This window comes from Morus notabilis, unplaced genomic scaffold (assembly GCF_000414095.1).
Source record: "Morus notabilis unplaced genomic scaffold, ASM41409v2 Scaffold203, whole genome shotgun sequence".
In the NCBI taxonomy this organism is placed as follows: Eukaryota; Viridiplantae; Streptophyta; class Magnoliopsida; order Rosales; family Moraceae; genus Morus; species Morus notabilis.
Window position 1 is genome coordinate 1,030,001 of NW_010361196.1, and position 6,465 is coordinate 1,036,465.

Here is a 6,465-nt window from a genome sequence, read left to right on the forward strand (position 1 = left end):
TAAAATTTTTGAACCCTCTTTTTTTTTTTTTTTTTTTTTTTTTTTTTTTGTCTTAAATCATTGTTTAAATGTTGGGTATTCATACTTAAGTGTTTTATTTGAAAAACCATCAAGATTCACGTTATTTGGTTGCCTCTTTAGTGTTGTGAAATCTGAAAAATCGAAGAAACTCATGACAAGTTGAGCTGAAATTTTCTTACCGGTGTGATCGGTAAGAAAATTTCAAACCGGTCAGAACAATCGTTCCAGTAAGAACCAGCTGATCAGTCAGCCAGTTACCGGGAAAATTTGAAACCGGTCGGAACAATCTTTCTAGTAGGAACGAGTATGATACTCACTATAATGTTTTGGATTTTGTAGCTTTATTCCATTCTTAAAAGAGTCCACATTCTTAAAAGCGAAAGAACTAAACACGACCACGCTTGAGTACCATGTGACGGGGAATGATGGAAGTTTCCTAGTTGATTTGTGGAGAACTTGCACCTGCAAAATGTATGATATAAACAACTTCCCATGTGCACATGTCCTTGCAGCATATGATGATGGCCCAAACAATCTGCATAACCTTTGCTCAAGATATTATCTGAAGGAGTTATAGGTGTTGGCCTATGTTGAAACCATATATCCTGTACCAAGCTCGTCAGAATGGGACATTCCTAACGATATACAAGCTGAAAAAGTGTTACCTCCTGATTTCACTAAAAAGCGTGGACCAGTTCAAAAAGCCAGGTTTCCTTCAGTTGGAGAGCATGGGAGAGCTAAAAGGAAGCGACTATGCCAGGAAAGCTCTAAAATGATGTCTCCATTAGAATAAGTGTGGATGTATCCATGTTTTTTTTCAATATGTTGGAGCTTGTGGCTTTTTTTAGTATCTGAGTTGTTTGAATATAAGTATCAATATGATTATGATTTCGTTTATGTAGCAATATGTCGGGACTTGTGAATTTTGTCTTGGAATTTTGCATTTAACTGTAATATCTAACCGTTCTTACCGGTACCAATCTGAACGCTAAGAAAAAATCTAAAATCATACTGTAATATTTAACTGTTCTTATTGGTACCAATCTGAAAGGTAAGAAGAGAACATAATTTTGACACGTGTCACGACCATTTCTAACAGATCTTACCGCTCCCGGTCTGAAGTGTAAGAAAAGTTCTAAATTCATACTATGACTTCTAACTGTTCTTACCGCTACCAATCAAAGGGTAAGAAAACAACACAATTTTGACACGTGTCACGAGCATTTTTAACCGTTCTTACCAGTCCCAATCTGAAGGGTAAGAAAGAAACACAATTTTGACACATGTCACGGCCATTTCTAACCGTTCTTACCGGGCCAATCAGAACGGTAAGAATGAAACACAATCAATATATGTCCTCGGTCATTTTTAATCACTCTTACTAGTACCAATGTATAATAATTTGAAACTTAGTTCAATATCACTACTAAGTTATAAAAGTCATCCTTGAGGAAAAAAACCATGTTTAGTGTAATCATGGGAGCCTTGCATTATGGTAAATCTCGACCGCTATCTTCTAAACAATACAAATTAGATTTAGTGTGATCATGGGAGCCAATCGTTATATTTACCAATCATAATTTCACAAGTTTACATGATGGATGCATTATTGTCAAATGTAGCACCATAAGAACAACATAAATGTAAGATCTTAATCTTGCTCAAGATCTCCATGTAATGATCTCACGTTCTCAAATGTATGATCTAAATTTCAACTTTCGTAATTTTGTCTCACTAATTCTTTTCTTAACTTAATTACTTCTCTATACAATATGTTAAACTTCAAGGCTCGGCTCCTTTCTAACCGGTAAGAATGCTACACAAAATGCATAGAGCCTTCGGCTCATTTCTGACAGTTTTGACCGGTACCAATCGAAACGGTAAGAAAAGTTCTAAAGTCATACTGTAACTTCTAACTGTTCTTACTGCTACCAATCTAAATGGTTAGAAATTGCACAATCCACATAGACCTCTAGGCTAATTTCTGATCGTTCTGACAGGTACCAATCTGAACGGTAAGAACGTTACACAAAATGCACGGACCCCATGGCTAATTTCTAACTGCTCTGACCAGGACCAATCAGAACGGTAAGAAAAATGCGAAATCGACAGATCTCTCGGCTCATTTCTAGCCTTTTTGACCAGTACCAATATGAACAGTAAGAAAAGATCACAAACCGCTACCAATCGAAATGGTAAGAAAATTGCACAACACAAATATATCTCTTGGCTTAATTCTGACAATTCTGACCGGTACCAGTCTGAACGGTAAAAAGAGTTCAAATTTTGCATAAGTGGCCCAGGCAGCCACCTTTGATAACTCGCTTAAAGTGGCCCATGTAGCCGCCTTTGATCACGCGCTAAAAGTGGCCCAGGCAGCCGCCATTGATGACATGCTAAAAGTGGCCCAAGCAACCGCCTTTGATGATGCGCCAAAAGTGGCCCAGGCAGCCGCCTTTGATGAAGCGCCAAAAGTTGCCCAGGCAGCCGCCTTTGATAACATGCTAAAAGTGGCCCAGGCAGCCTCCTTTGATAAGACACGCTAAAAGTGGCCCAGGCAGCTTCCTTTGATGACATGCTAAAAGTGGCCTAGGTAGTCGCCTTTGACAATGCGCTAAAAGTGGCCCAGGCAGCCGCCTTTGATAACGCGCTAAAAGTAGCCCAAGCAGCCGCCTTTGATAACGCGCTAAAAGTGGCACAGGCAGCCACCTTTCATAACCCGCTAAAAGTGGCCCAGGAAGCCGCCTTTCATGACGCGCTAAAAGTGACCCAATAGCCACCTTTGAAAACACGCAAAAAGTGTCTCAGGCAGTCACCTTTGATAACGCGCTAAAAGTGGCCTAGGCAGCCTCCTTTGATAACACGCTAAAACTGGCCCAGGCAGCCGCCTTTGATAATGCGCTAAAAGGGGCCCAGACAGCCGCCTTCGATAACGCGCTAAAAGTGGCCCAGGCAACCGCCTTTGATAACGCGCTAAAAGTGGCCCAGTCAGCCGCCTTTGATAACACGCTAAAAGTGTCCCAGGTAGCCGCCTTTGGTAACGTGCTAAAAGTGCCCCAGACATCCGCCTTTGGTAACGCGCTAAAAGTGGCCCAGACATCCGCCTTTGATAACGCACTAAAAGTGGCCCAGGCACCAGCCTTTGATAATGCGCTAAAAGTGGCCCAGGCAGCCGCCTTCGATAACACAGGTAGCCGCCTTTGATCACAGGCTAAAAGAGGTCCAAGCAGTCGCCTTTGATAACACACAAAAAGTGGCCAAGGCAGGCGCCATTGATAACACGCTAAAAGTGGCCCAAGTAGTCGCATTTGATAACATGCTAAAAGTGGCCCAGCAACCGCCTTTGATAACACGCTAAAGGTGGCCCAGGCAGCTGCCTTTCATGACACAGGCAGCCGCCTTTGATCACACGCTAAAAGTGGTCCAGATAGCCGCCTTTCATAACACGCTAAAAGTGGCCCAGGTAGCCGCGTGTGATAACACGCTAAAAGTGGCCGAGGCAGCCGCCTTTGATGACACGCTAAAAGTGGCCCAAGTAGCTGCCTTGGCTAACACTCTAAGAGTGGCCCAGTAACTGCCTTTGATAACACGCTAAGAGTGGCCCGGCAACCGCCTTTGATAACAGGCTAAAAGAGGCCCAGGCAGTCGCCATTCATAATACGCTAAAAGTGACCCCGGCAGCCGCCTTTGAGAACATGCTAAAAGTGGCCCAGACAACCGCCTTTGATAACACACTAAGTGGGGTCTAGGCAGCCACCTTTGATAACATGCAAAAAGTGGACAAGGCAGCCGCCTCTCATAACGAGCTAAATGTGGGCCAGGCAGCCGCCTTTGATAACGCGAAAGGTGACCCAGGCATCCACCTTTGATACCACACTAAAAGTGGCCTAGACAGCCGCCTTTGATAATGTGCTAAAAGTGGCCTAAGTAGCCGCCTTTGATAATGTGCTAAAAGTGGCCCAACTAGCCGCCTTTAATAATACGCTAAAAGTGGCCCGACAATCGCCTTTGATAACACGCTAAAAGTGGCCCAGACAGCCGCCTTTGATAACACGCTAAAAGTGGCCCAGACAGCCGCCTTTGATAACACGCTAAAAGTGGCCCTGGCAGGCGCCTTTGATAACACGCTAAAAGTGGCCCAGGCAGCCGCCTTTGATAACACGCTAAAAGTGGCCCAGGCAGCCGCCTTTCATAACACACTAAAATTGGCCCTAGCAGCCACCTTTGATAACACGCTAAAAGTAGCCCATGCAGCCACCTTTGCTCACAAGCTAAAAGTGGCCCAGGCAGTCACCTTTCATAACACACTAAAAGTGGCGCAGGCAGACACATTTGATAAAACGTGAAAATTGGCCCGGCAACCGCCTTTGATAACACGCTAAAGGTTGCCCAGGCAGCCGCCTTTCATAATACAGGCAGCCGCCTTTGATCACACGCTAAAAGTGGCCCAGGCAGCCACCTTCCATAACACGCTAAAAGTGGCCCATGCAGCCGCGTGTGATAACACGCTAAAAGTTGCCCAGGCAGTTGCCTTTGATGACACGCTCAAAGTGGCCCAAGTAGCTGCCTTGGCTAACACGCTAAGAGTGGCCTAGCAACCGCCATTGATAACACGCTAAGAGTGGCCCGGCAATCGCCTTTGATAAGACGCTAAAAGAGGCCTAGGCAGCCGCAAATCATAATACGCTAAAAGTGGCCCCAGCAGCCGCCTTTGAGAACATGCTAAAAGTGGCCCAGACAGCCGCCTTTGATAACACGGTAAGTGGGGTCTAGGCAGCCACCTTTGATAACACATAAAAAGTGGACCAGGCAGCCGCCTCTGATAACATGCTAAAAATGGGCCAGGCAGCCGCCTGTGATAACGCGCTAAAAGTGGCCCAGCGAGCCGGCTTTGACAACGTGCTAAAAGTGTCCCAGGCAGCCGCCATTGATAACGCGCTAAAAGTGGCCCAGTCGCCGCCTTTGATAATGCGCTAAAAGTGTCCCAGGCAGCCGCCTTTGATAACGCGCTAAAAGTGGCCCAGGCAGCCACCTTTGATAACGCGCAAAAAGTGGCCCAGGCATCCACCATTGACACCACACTCAAAGTGGCCAAGACAACCACCTTTGATAATGTGCTAAAAGTGGCCCAAGTAGCCGCCTTTGATAATACGCTAAAAGGGCCCAAGTAGAAGCCTCTGATAATACGCTAAAAGTGGCCCGACAATCGCCTTTGATAACACGCTAAAAGTGGCCCAGGCAGCCACCTTTGATAAGATGCTAAAAGTGGCCCAGGCAACTGCTTGTGATAAGACGCTAAAAGTGGCCTAGGCAGCCGCCTTTCATAACACGCTAAAAATGGCCCAAGCAGCCGCCTTTCATAACACACTAAAAGTGGCCCTGACAGCCGCCTTTGATAACACACTAAAAGTGGCCTAGGCAGCCACCTTTGCTCACAAGCTAAAAGTGGCCCAGGTAGTCACCTTTCATAACACGCTAAAAGTGGCCCAGGCAGGCGCATTTGATAACATGTTAATAGTGGCCCAGCAACCGCCTTTGATAACACGCTAAAGGTTGCCCAGGCAGCCGCCTTTCAAAACACAGGTAGCCGCCTTTGATCATATGCAAAAAGTAGCCCAGGCAGCCACCATTCATAACACGCTAAAAGTGGCCCAGGCAGCTGCCTTTGATAACACGCTAAAAGTGGCTCGGCAACCGCCTTTGATAACACAGTAAAAATGGCCAAGGCAGCCGCCTTTCATATCACGCTACAAGTGGCCTTGGTAGCCGCCTTTGAGAACAAGCTAAAGGTGGCCCAGGCAGCTGCCTTTCATAACACGCTAAATGTGGCCCAGGCAACCGGCTTTCACAACATTCTAAAAGTGGCCCTGGCAGCTGCCTTTGAAAACACGTTAAAAGTGGCCCAGGCAGCCGCCTTTGATAACGCGCTAAAAGTGACCCAGGCAACCGCCTTCAATAAGACAGGCAGTCGCGTTTGATCACAAGCTAAAAGTGGCGCAGGCAGTCACCTTTGATAACACGCTAAAAGTGGCCCAGGCAGGCGCATTTGATAATACGTTAAAAGTGGCCCGGCAACCGCCTTTGATAACACGCTAAAGGATGCCCAGGCAACCACCTTTCATAACATAGGTAGCCGCCTTTGATCACACGCTAAAAGTGGCCCAGGCAGCCGCCTTTAATAACACGCTAAAAGTGGCCGAGGCAGCTGCCTTTGATAACACGGTAAAAGTGGCCCAAATAGCTGCCTTTAATAACACGTTAAAAGTGGCCCGGTAACTACCTTTGATAACACGCTAAAAGTGGCCCAGGCAGCCGACTTTCATATCACGCTAAAAGTGGCCCTGGCAGCCGCCTTTGATTACAAGCTAAAAGTGGCCCAGGCAGCCGCCTTTTATAACACGCTAAAATTGGCCCAGGCAGCCGCCTTTCATAATAGGCTAAAAG

At 46.2% G+C, this 6,465-nt stretch overlaps 1 protein-coding gene across 1 annotated transcript in view; it reads left to right on the top strand.

Annotated features, from left to right (window-relative positions):
• LOC21407667 (GATA transcription factor 1) overlaps positions 1-551 on the top strand; it is a 3,736-nt gene extending 3,185 nt beyond the window's left edge. The window contains exon 3 of the mRNA XM_024166001.1: positions 534-551. The gene's annotated coding sequence lies outside the window, so the exon portion shown is untranslated. The remainder of the gene's footprint in view (positions 1-533) is intronic.
• The last annotated feature ends 5,914 nt before the right edge of the window (positions 552-6,465 follow it).